Here is an 11,807-nt window from a genome sequence, read left to right as displayed (position 1 = left end):
TGATTCTCAGATACAGAATTACTTGCTTTGAGTACGCACAGAATGCCTGGCTACACCCTTGGGCCTGAATAACCAAAACTAGCAATTTACTTTACTTGCCATACAGACTGACAAAAGTAAGCTTGCCTGCCCAAATACATCTTAACACAATGAGGTAATAAGGGAAACGTTTGATGGCTCAGGTTTCCTTAAATGTCAGTCAAGTGAAATGCTTATGTAATCAGAAACGGAAAAAGAGTAATAAAAGTCTACAATGCACCCAGCCTGAAACATTACTTCAACAGTGGTTCGGTTACAGATGTGAAGCATTGAAAGACAGAAGGCTATTGATCACTTTAAAGTGATCTCTATGTCTGTTTAACACAGTATAAATATTTAACTGTGTTTATGGTGCTCTTCAGCATGCAGCACTGAACAGTTTTTAGAAGCTGATGACAACTAGGTCACTAGGTGGAGCATTACAACTGATTTATGTAAATCCTGCACTTTATTGCTAAACCTATTAAGGCCTGAGACAAGAAAGGGGCAGTGGGAGTCCATCCTCATCAGCAACCATGAATTAAGTGAGAACACTAATAACAGACTGTCATGTCGTCTCTGTTAGAGCTGGGCTTTACAGTTGAGCTGATCCATAAGCTTTTAGGAATGTAGCTAGAAGTGCAGTTTTCAGTAACAACCTCATGCACCTGTCTCGCCAAACTGCACAATTAATATCTGTACATCACCAGCAGATGTTCATTTACACTTTATGTTTTAAAAGGCACACTTTCAGTACACCAAACAAGCATAATTTTGTAATAGCAGATTTCCAAATCAGTGGAATAAACAGTCAGTTAACATCTATGTAGCTTTTATAATGCATGGTTTGGAAAGAGTCTTATTATATGGAGGGATATATATATATATGTATATCTATATATATATATATATATATATATATATATATATATATATATATATATATATATATATATATATATATATATATATATATATATATATATATATATATATATATATACATATATAGAGACAGAGAGAGAGAGAGAGTCTGCCTCAAATTGTTGACGTACCAGATAATCGAATCCCATGTCATCGACACCACTTTATCGAATCTTCACTTCTTCAAACCCTTGGAACAATGGAAATTCACCCAGGATAAACAAACTGATGTGGGGGGGGGGTGAAGCCCCCCGCTTGGAGGGATACTTGTTTTGGTGTTTGTTGTTTTGTCCTGGTAGCTGAGTGGTTGTTTACCCTGGGTGAATTGTTGTTGTCCCAGGCATTCAAAGTAGTGAAGATTCGATAAAGTGGTGTCGATGACATGGGATTCAATTATCTGGTACGTTGACAATTTGAGGTAATTCCTTGTATATATATATATATACATATATATATATATATATATATATATATATATATATATATATATATATATATATATATTTATGTTACTCTTGCCTTAAGGACTGCAAGGACTTGTGGTCATTAGACTGCAAATGGCTTGTTTTTTGAACCCATAAATCTAAAAAAAATACATATTTATTTCTGTTATTTGTTACTGATAGAACCCCCCCTCCCCCCCCCACACACACACACTCATCTTCCGCTTTCTCTCTTATTCCCTTCTGTTAGCAAATAGTATCCATAACTGATCAATACTGTGTGTTTGTTAATTTAAACTGAGACCACAGTAGCTTACTGATACAAGGTTATCCTGTTTTTCCACCTGAGAAATGGTTAAGAAATGACTTACAGTTTCAGAGCAGTCCTTGGTCAATTCTGATTGTTTCTTAAACACAAACTTGTCTTTGCTTTGGCTCATTAGCAGCAGTACAAAAGAACTGCCTGCTCACACTCTTGTTCTCCCCCTACCCCTTCCCTGTTTATTACCATAACCCAATCCCAAACTTAATAAATATTACCTGTGGCAGGCACCATTTTTAAAACTACACCCACCCTTTGTCACTATCATATGTTCATTTATCAGTTTACTCTGTTACCTGATTGATTCCAGCCCCCTCATAAGAGCAACTAACAGGGTCTCTACCCGATTTGCTCCCCACCCTGCCCCCTATTCCCTCCTGCCTCCAGTGGTCCTACCTTTATTACACTCACATACCCCTCCCATCTTTCCAATAGCCAACCACAACGCTAAGCCAACACTACCTCCTCCATTTTCCCACTACTATCACACCTCCTCATCTAACATGTACAAGCATACCTTACCTATGCTCACTGCATGCACTCTCGTTGCATATCTTACATCCTACCAAAGCTCTATCATTCCCCCACTCAACCACTACCACTGTACTACTACTACTCACACCACCACTCATGTCTCACCCTCACTCAGCTCTCCTCCCACCAACTCAAGAACCATCCCTATGCACCCCCCGCATATTCTACTAACTATATTACTCAAACATAAAGCATCCCTACAACTTAACATAGTAACCCTCCCACCATACCTATTACCCACAGAGCACAATCATAAAGTTTCCCTAATAAACAAACACATTCAAAAACTGAGAAAACTAATAACCTCATGCATATCAAAACTAGCCCTTAGTGGAGACATCCACCCCAACCTGGTCCTACCATCTCCAACCCCAATCCTCATAATCAGACTAGAAACCACAACTTCTCCCATATCACAGCCAATAGAAAGCCAAGTGACTTCCTTCTACTAAGCCTAAATATTAGAAGTATATCCAACAAAGTCCATGAACTCCATGCCACCATAGACTTGTACTCCCCAGATATAGTCATCCTGACAGAAACCTGGCTAAAACCTCACATTACCAGTGAGCAAATACTCCCTACCGGTTACGGCATACTAAGATTAGACTGGCTAAACAAGAAAGGAGGTGGTGTAGCTATAATATTTAAACAGCATCTAAACATCCAGATCTTAAAATCATCAGCTCCACAAATAGGCAATGAAGAAATAATATATACCAACCTCAAAATAAACCAAAACAAAACCATCAACATAATTGGATGCTACTTGCCACCTGGCCAAAACATCCCTCCACTAGAAAACCTCCTCAGCTGGTCTACCCACCATCTCCCCCAAGAAACTATCATTTTAGGTGATTTCAATATTGACTGGCAATCCTGTTCTGGCAACAATCCAACTCATCATATAATCCTTCATGGCTTCATCCAACTAGTCCAGTCGCCAACCAGGATAAATAAAAACTCCAGCAAGCACACTACCCTGGATTGGATACTAGTCAGTAAGAGCCCCCAGTCATATATAACAGGCTGCTTATCAGATAGCCTCAGTGATCACTCCCCAACATTCCTACTCAAAAAATACCTATACCAAACTAAGCCTGTCATCTACCATCAAATACGTAAAAAACTAAACTTTAACCCACTCACATTCATTTCATCCCTCAAAGAATGTAACTGGCATCCCCTAAAGTACCTCAGTCTTGATGATGCAGTTGAATTTTTTAATACTACCTTCCTGAGCATCCATAATTACCATGCCCCCATAAGATTTTCCAGAACGAAAGCACAACCCTCCCCATGGCTACTGAAAACCACTAAGTCAGAAATGAAAAACAGGAATAAAGCCTAGGAGCACTGGCGCAAAACCAAAACCTCCTCAACTAGACAGAAATTCCTAGAACTACGCAATAGAGTTAAAAAGCTAATAAAACAGGACAAATTCCAATACTACCAGTCTGCCCTAGACTCCTCCCAACACAGCCCCAAACAATTCTGGTCCTCCATAAACTCCATCCTCCACCCAGGTTAAGTCAGTGCCCCTCCTCCTAACATCCCTCACTCCTCCAAAAATATTACTACCTCATTCAACACACACTTCACACAAACCATACTATCACTAGCTAAACAACACAACCCTCCTCCCCTCCAGCCCACACCTTCAACTAGTAATCTCCCCACTGCCCTCTGTTTTTCTCCTGTACCTACCTCCAACATAAAAATAACTCTTAACTAAACTTAAGCCACCAAACTAGCAGACAACCTCCCAAGTGAATACCTAGAAATCGCAGCTGATGCTCTGGCCTACCCAGTATCCATCTTGATTAACCGATCTCTGTCAGAAAGTTACGTTCTCACACTGTGGAAAGTATCACATATAATTCCCCTCCATAAAGGTGGCCCCTCCACAGAACTAACCAATTACTGCCCCATAGCTATTCTCTCTCCACTCTCCAAAATACTAGAGAGATGCATACATTCTCAGGTCAGACTACCTCCTTACTAACAACCTCCTTTCCAATACTCAGCATGGTTTCCGACCAAACCATAGCACCACCACTGCCTTACTTTCCTTTACTAACACTATCCTTCAGCATAAAAACAATGGCTATCTCTCTTCTGCTACTTTCCTAGACCTATCTAAAGCATTTGACATGGTCCCACACAAACAACTCATCTCTGTCCTCAATAACCTATCCTTCTCTCAATCAGGCACCAACTGGTTTCAGAGTTACCTGTCTGACTGCCAAAAATCAGTTGTATGGCAGAATGACATATCTCCCCAACTACCTGTCTCCATAGGGGTTCCCCAAGGATCCATCTTTGGACCCCTACTCTTCTCTGTTTTCACCAATAATCTAGCCTCTGCCACCAAACATGGCACACTCATACAATATGCAGATGATTCAGCCATCATCTGCTCAGCCCAGTTCCTACCCAAACTGCAAAAAGTCACACGGGAAGCCTTTTCCTCTGTTGAAACTTGGTTATCCGATGCCCAATTAATACTCAACCCAAACAAAACTAAACTACTCATCTTCTAACCCACTAGACATACTCAAAACAACTCTCACTTTAACATCACAGCAAAAGACAACACCACTATATACCCAACTGAACACACCAAATTGCTAGGAGTGGAAATAGACAATAATCTAAAATTTGACATTCACATATCCATGACCATAAAAAAGTCCACAAAAAACTAGGAGCGTTATACAGAAATAAGCAACATCTCACCAAAGCAGCAAAGATTTCAGTAGCAAATTCCCACCTTATCTCCACCCTACTTTATGCCTCTCCAATATATACCAACCTAAGGCAATGCGATCTAAACAAGCTAGAGACCTGCTACAACAAAATTGCCAAATTCGTCACAGGGGCATCCTACTGTAGTCACCACTGTCTCTCACTTGCTGAACTGGGCTGGCTTGAACACCCTCACCTCCTTCAATGGTATCAACTATCACTCACCCATAAACTTGTAAACCATCCACTAAATGTCCCATCCCTCCAGAATCTACTCCAACCCTATCGCACTACCAGACCACTAAGATCCAGCAACAAAAATCACTTGCAGATCACTAAAGCCAATAACTCTGCTGGTGAAGCACTATTCTCTTGCGTTGCGCCATAGCCAAATTATGGAACTCCCTCCCACCCACAATTACCTCCATACCATCATGCACCCACTTCAAAACTTTACTAAAAGCGCACCTAAAAACATGCTGGCTATGCCCTTGCAACTCCCACTCTAATATCACCCACCTCATCCAACCACTACCTTTCTTTCCACCCCACTAACTACCTTGATTATAGCAAGCTCCGATGCTCATAAGCCTAGTACTTTTTATACAGCAGGAACTTCTTATTGTAACATTTGTTAATGTCTGTTATATACTTCGCAGATAAAGATTCTAGTTGTCTACTGATGTACTATGTTCTTCATCTGTAAATATGTTTGTAATTAATCGCTATGTTAAATTGTTAACCGCTATGTAATCCAATCTAACTACTGTCTGTTTATTTTAACTGTGGAGCTTTTCTCCCTGGGTCTCCACTGAAAATGGACCTACGTCCAGTCGGACACTCCCGGTCAATAAATGTAAATAAATAAATAAATAAACATTGGAAGAGTAATCCTCTCACTAAATTTGTGTACACATTTAATCAGTTATGTATTTTAATTTGTTTACCAGGAAAGTACCCTGATAAGATATCATCTCTTGAAGGTACAACCTGAGTGAGATGAAAGAGATGCTCACAGGATATACAGTACTGGTAAAAGATGCACAGATATAAGTGCAGTTATGGGTAATAAACTATGATAATGAGTTTAGGTTCATTAAGTAAGTTCTAGCCTAGCTGCCCATGTGGGGCATTTTACATCCAAATATTTTCCATTTTTGTGCATTAATTACCCTATCCCATTTGGTGTTAAGATTGTCCTTACCCACTCCATCGCTGGTAGCTAGATATTATCCCAAATGAAAATAACTAAGATCATAAAGACAGCTAATTTGAGGGGAACCATGCATGGGGATAAAGCACATAGGACCTGCCTGTATCCATTAGAAGCACAGGAGGCAGTCGTGAGGTAAACTTTCTGGTTCTTATCCATAGCTGGAAGTTATACTGTAGTAGTTATATACCCACATTCCACAGACACTGCAGGTCTGATAGTTGCAATGTAGTAGTTATGTACCCACATTCCACAGACACTGCAAATCTGACAGCTGCACTGTAGTAGTTATGTACCCACATTCCACAGACACTGCAGATCTGATAGCTGCACTGTAGTAGTAATGTACCTGCATTCCACAAACACTGGAGGTCTGATAGCTGCACTGTAGTAGTTCATTGGTTCAGGGGTTCATAGGTGTGTACTAGGCTAATGGCCCTGGAGCCTTTACAAGCATAGTTCATAGAATTAACCTGGCATCGTGCCACCCAACCTTAATTCCCAGTGCCTCTGTCGAGTAGAGCCATTGGAGTGATCCCCAGGGTGAATTTTCTATTTCCCATCCACTCATCAAGATTTCTCTTGAAGAGGGCCAGTGAGGTGCTCTGCTTGACATGTATGGGAAGTCTATTCCAGAGCATGGGCAGTCTCTGGGTTATGAACCTGTCCCTACAGCATGTTCTGTTGATTCTGGAAATGAGGTTGAGATCTCTGGAGTGTGTGGTGTGGAGGGATTGGGATTTCTTTAGATGCAGCATTTCTAACAAAGCTGGGTCAGACATGGCTTTGTAAGTCAAGCAGAGATCGCCTCTAAGCAGGTGATATGAGACAAAGAATAGTTGGAGTTTTTTGAGTCTGTCCATATAGGACAAGTTTTTAAGGCCTAGGATCCTCTTTGTGAGATACTTTTGTGGCCTCTGCAGTTGTTGCAGGTGTCTAGTGAGGTACATGCCAAATGGGGCACTGTACTCGATGATTGGCCTAAAGAGAGAAGAGTAGAGAGAGATGATGACCTCTTTCTTCCTGGATGCAAAACCCTTAGTAATGAGATGTGCCACATAGAAGGACTTTCTGACCACAGTGGCAATGTGGTAGTCAAAAGAGAGGTTGCTGTTAACCTGTGCTCCCAGATCTCTTATAATGCCTTCTGTGTTCAGTGGACTATCATTGATGTGGTAATTCAAGGGAACCGGGTTTTTCCCAGAAGGCATGATGACACATTTTTTTGGCATTGAGCTTAAGGCCATGGTTCTGACACCAGTTGTTGGTCTCAGTGAGGCCTTTCTGTAGGATGTCAACATCACTTGTGGAGTTAATAATAGCTCCCAGCTTGCAATCGTCTGTGAACTTTGTCAGCCAGAGTCCCTTTGTTTGGCCTGGACTTCAGAGAAGTAGATACCAAACAAGAGAGGAACCAGGACCAAACCCTGTGCGACTCCACTCGTGACTGGTCTGCAGTCTGACTTGAAGTCAGCTACTTTCACACTGTGGGTTCTATCTGTGAGCCACTTTGCAACCCACCTAGTGATATAGGGGTTGATGCCTAGTTTAGTGAGTTTTTCTATGATTCCTGAGTGGGGAATGGTATCAAAGGCCTTGGCCAGATCAAGGTAGGCTGTATGAACCACCTTGCCATCATCCACAGCTCTGGTGACTGACTCAAAGAAGTTGACCAAGTTGAGCAGGCAAGATCTACTCTTCACAAAACCAAACTGCATAGGATCCAGAGTTTAGAGACTCTCTATATCCTTATTTATTAGGTCCATGATGATGCATTCCATAGCTTTGCATATCAGACTTGTCAGGCTAATTGGGAGATATACTCTTGAAAGGTGGTTGCACCGAGGCGCTGGAGAATAAAGAATTTGCTTTTGGATTTGACTTTGGTTCCTGTTTTTCGATTCCTGACTTCTGAAGATTTTGCTGTTTTGGTATTGTTTTGGATCAGAGTTGTTTCTATCTAATTGGGAGATAGTTCCCAGGGTCTGTAGTCACTCCTCCTTTGTAGAGGGGGATGACTGTAGCAGTGCACCATTTGGTAGGGACAAAGCCTGAGGTGAGGCTTTGATTGAACAGGGCACACAGGTGAGGGGCCAGTTCACTCTGTAGTTCATGTAGAACACAGCCAGGGATATTGTCAGGTCCCATAGAAGCTGTAATCTTGGCCTTGAACAGTACTGTTTTAACCTGTGCAGCAGTAATACTGGGTGCCTGGCAATCTACTGGTATTGTGATTGGTCCTTTGGTGGGGGAGTGAGGGGTAAAGTTGGCACTGAATCTGTTGGCCAGTATATTGACAATATCTGTTGGCTTGGTATAAGAGGTACCAGTGTGCAGTAGCTCAGATCAAATCTGGGTATTGTCATGGAAATGTTTTACATAACTATAGAAGGCCTTGTGGTTGTCTTTACTATCTGCTGCAATTCTGTTTTCATAATTAGCTTTAGAGGATTTGATGAGGGATTTCAACTTTTTGCTAAGGCTGATAAGGGAATTTTTCCAATCTTGGGACTTTACCTTATTTCACATCAGTTTCCTCCTTCTGTTGTAAAGTTTGTTTATGGCAGGGGACCACCAGATTGGCTTCCATTTTTTTGGAGTTGAGCGTCTTGGTTCTGTTAGGTATGGTGAGATTCATGCATTTGTGTATGTGTTCATACAGTGCATTTGTGTATGATTCAGCAGTCATGTAAATATTCTCCATTTGCATGGGTGCTGCGAAGTTAGCCACTTCTGTTTTTAAGATCCCAAAGTTAGATTTGGAGAAGTTTTTCATGGTGGTTACCTTTGCAGAGGGGTGGGAGGGATGTGGATTTGCAAGGTGACTAGTTTGTGGTCTGATCTAACCAGGGAGGAGTTGACTATTGGTGTAGAGGAATGGTTGCCTATGTTAGTAATGACTAGGTCAAGGATGTTGCTACCTCTAGTGGGGGTAAGAATGAGCTGGTCCAGGGCATTGGAATTAATGAATTCCATGATACGTTGGGCAAGTGTATTGGTACATGAGTAGTTTTCCCAGTAAATGGAGAGGTAGTTGTAGTCGCCCAGTGTGAGAGTGTTAAGATGGACCCTAATATTCTCCAGGGTGCTTAGGAACATGGAGTGTGAGTCTTGGGACATGGTTGGGGACCTATAGCAGGCGACGACCTGAATCGGTGTCTTACTCAATGTTAGCTGCACTTGAAGTATCTCAGATGCTTTATATTGAGCTACCAGTCTGGAGGTGTGCGCATCCTTTATGAATATGGAAACACCACCGCCTTTGGAGCTTCAGTCCAAGTTCTGCAGCTGAAAGGTGTGGAATGAGTTATAGCCTGGTAGTGCAGGGGTGCTTTCTGCTGCCTTGAACCAGATCTCTTTTACAGCACAAATGTTGATGTTCTCCATTTTAAGGAGTGCTTCGAGTGAGTGCATTTTGAGATTTAGACTTCTAGCATTGAGCAGCATGACCTCATATTGCATTTGTTTGTAGCTGTTACGGTGGTAATTTGGTCTTTGGAACGCTGCTTAAAAGGGCACTATAGGGGGTGGCAAGAGCCTTGGCCAGTATCCAGAAGCCCAGGGGTGACAGATGCAGGCCATCTCTGTCAAAGCATCGAGGTCTGTCAATCATGTCATCCCAGGCAGACAGATACTGGATCCCCTTACAATGACACCAGAAACTTAGCAATTGTTGAAATCAATCATTTTCTGCTTGTACTGTGGTATCATTCTGGGTGATGGTAGGATGCTGCTCAGGGCTAGGGTCATACCCACCTGGGCTACATAATCCAAGAGCTCCTCCATGTCTCTTTTCATGTAGTCCATGGAGGTACGTCTCAGGTCATTCACACCCACAAGTACAATGACAGAGTCATATTTGCACCTATTGTTGAGGGACCTGAGTGCATGCATTATGTGGTGGATCCTGCCTGACAGGCAGCTGACTGTTACCTTCTCCTTATTCAACCTAATTAGTGGTCTACATTCCACAGGGACTGCAGGTCTGATAGCTGCACTGTAGTAGTTATGTACCCACATTCCACAGACACTGCAGGTCTGATAGCTGCACTGTAGTAGTTATGTACCCACATTCGTCAGACATCGTAGGTTTGATGGCTGCACTGTAGTAGTTATGCACCCACATTCCACAGACACTGCAGGTCTGAAAGTTGCACTGTAGTAGTAGCTACCTACATTCCACAGACACTAAAGGTCTAATGGCTGCACTAAGTTAACACACAAAAAACGACGTTTATTCAAACCAAAAATCAAAAACAAAAAGGAAAAAAAAGGTAAGCGCTTTCACAACTGCTGTTGCTTCATCAGACACTACTATAAAATAACAAGCAGCTTAAATAGGTGCATTCAATTAACTGAGAAAGCCAGTCACTGATGCTATGCAAAGACAAATAAAGGGTATAGTGAACTGAAAAAGGAGAAAGAAATACATTACATTAAATAATCACTAAAACCTAATAATAAAAGCACAAGCAAGTTAAAAGACATTATAAAAATATGTAGCAATAAATACATATATATATATATATAATGTAAAGCACAAAACCAACCCAAGCAACTGGTATAAGTAGTAATGTCACAAACCAAGACCCCAACTGCCGTATAAGTACGCCAACACCACTAGTTCTCCTTCACAGATAATCGGCAATGACGAAGCCAAATGCTGCGGTTTAAACACTGATGAAACCAAAAGCAGCAATATAATATAAACCAAGTATAGAAACTTTCATAAAAACTTTTAATTGTATAAACGTGAGCGCTTTCGCGGATACAGCCGCTTCTTCAGACGTTATAGCTATAACGTCTGAAGAAGCGGCTGTATCCGCCACGTTTGTACAATTAAAAGTTTCTGTGAAAGTTTCTATACTTGGTTCATATTATATTGCTGCTTTTGGTTTCATCTGTGTTTAAACTGCAGCATTTGGCTTCGTCATTGCCGATTATCTGTGAAGGAGATCTAGTGGAGTTGGCGTACTTATACGGCAGTTGGGGTCTTGGTTTGTGACATTACATATATATATATATATATATATATATATATATATATATATATATATATATATATATATATATATATAAATATATATACCTACATATACACATATATATAAAAAATACACAAACTAAACACAAACTTAATGTTAATGTTTAAGCCGTCTAGCTTTTAAAAAAGGTTTCAGGGAAGTAGTACCATTAAGGCCAGGGTATTTCTCTGCATTAAGTCTAAGGATCCATTTTTGCAGTTCACTATACCCTTTATTTGTCTTTGCATAGCATCATGTGACTGGCTTTCTCAGTTAATTGAATGCACCTATTTAAGCTGCTTGTTATTTTATAGTAGTATCTGATGAAGCAACAGCAGTTGTGAAAGCGCTTACCTTTTTTTTCCTTTTTGTTTTTGGTTTTTGGTTTGAATAAATGTCGTTTTTTGTGTGTTAACTTGGTGCAGTTTTTCTGTTTTTGCTTTATACATTTTCTGCACCTTGTTTTTACCTCTAGCCATTTTTAATCTTCAGACTGATGGCTGCACTGTAGTACTTATGTACCCACATTCCATAGACACTGGACTATAGCTGCACTGTAGTAGTTAAGTACCCACATTCCA

This window comes from Protopterus annectens, chromosome 12.part0, assembly GCF_019279795.1.
Source record: "Protopterus annectens isolate FY-2018-M chromosome 12.part0, PAN1.0, whole genome shotgun sequence".
In the NCBI taxonomy this organism is placed as follows: Eukaryota; Metazoa; Chordata; order Ceratodontiformes; family Protopteridae; genus Protopterus; species Protopterus annectens.
This window is presented reverse-complemented; position numbering follows the sequence as displayed.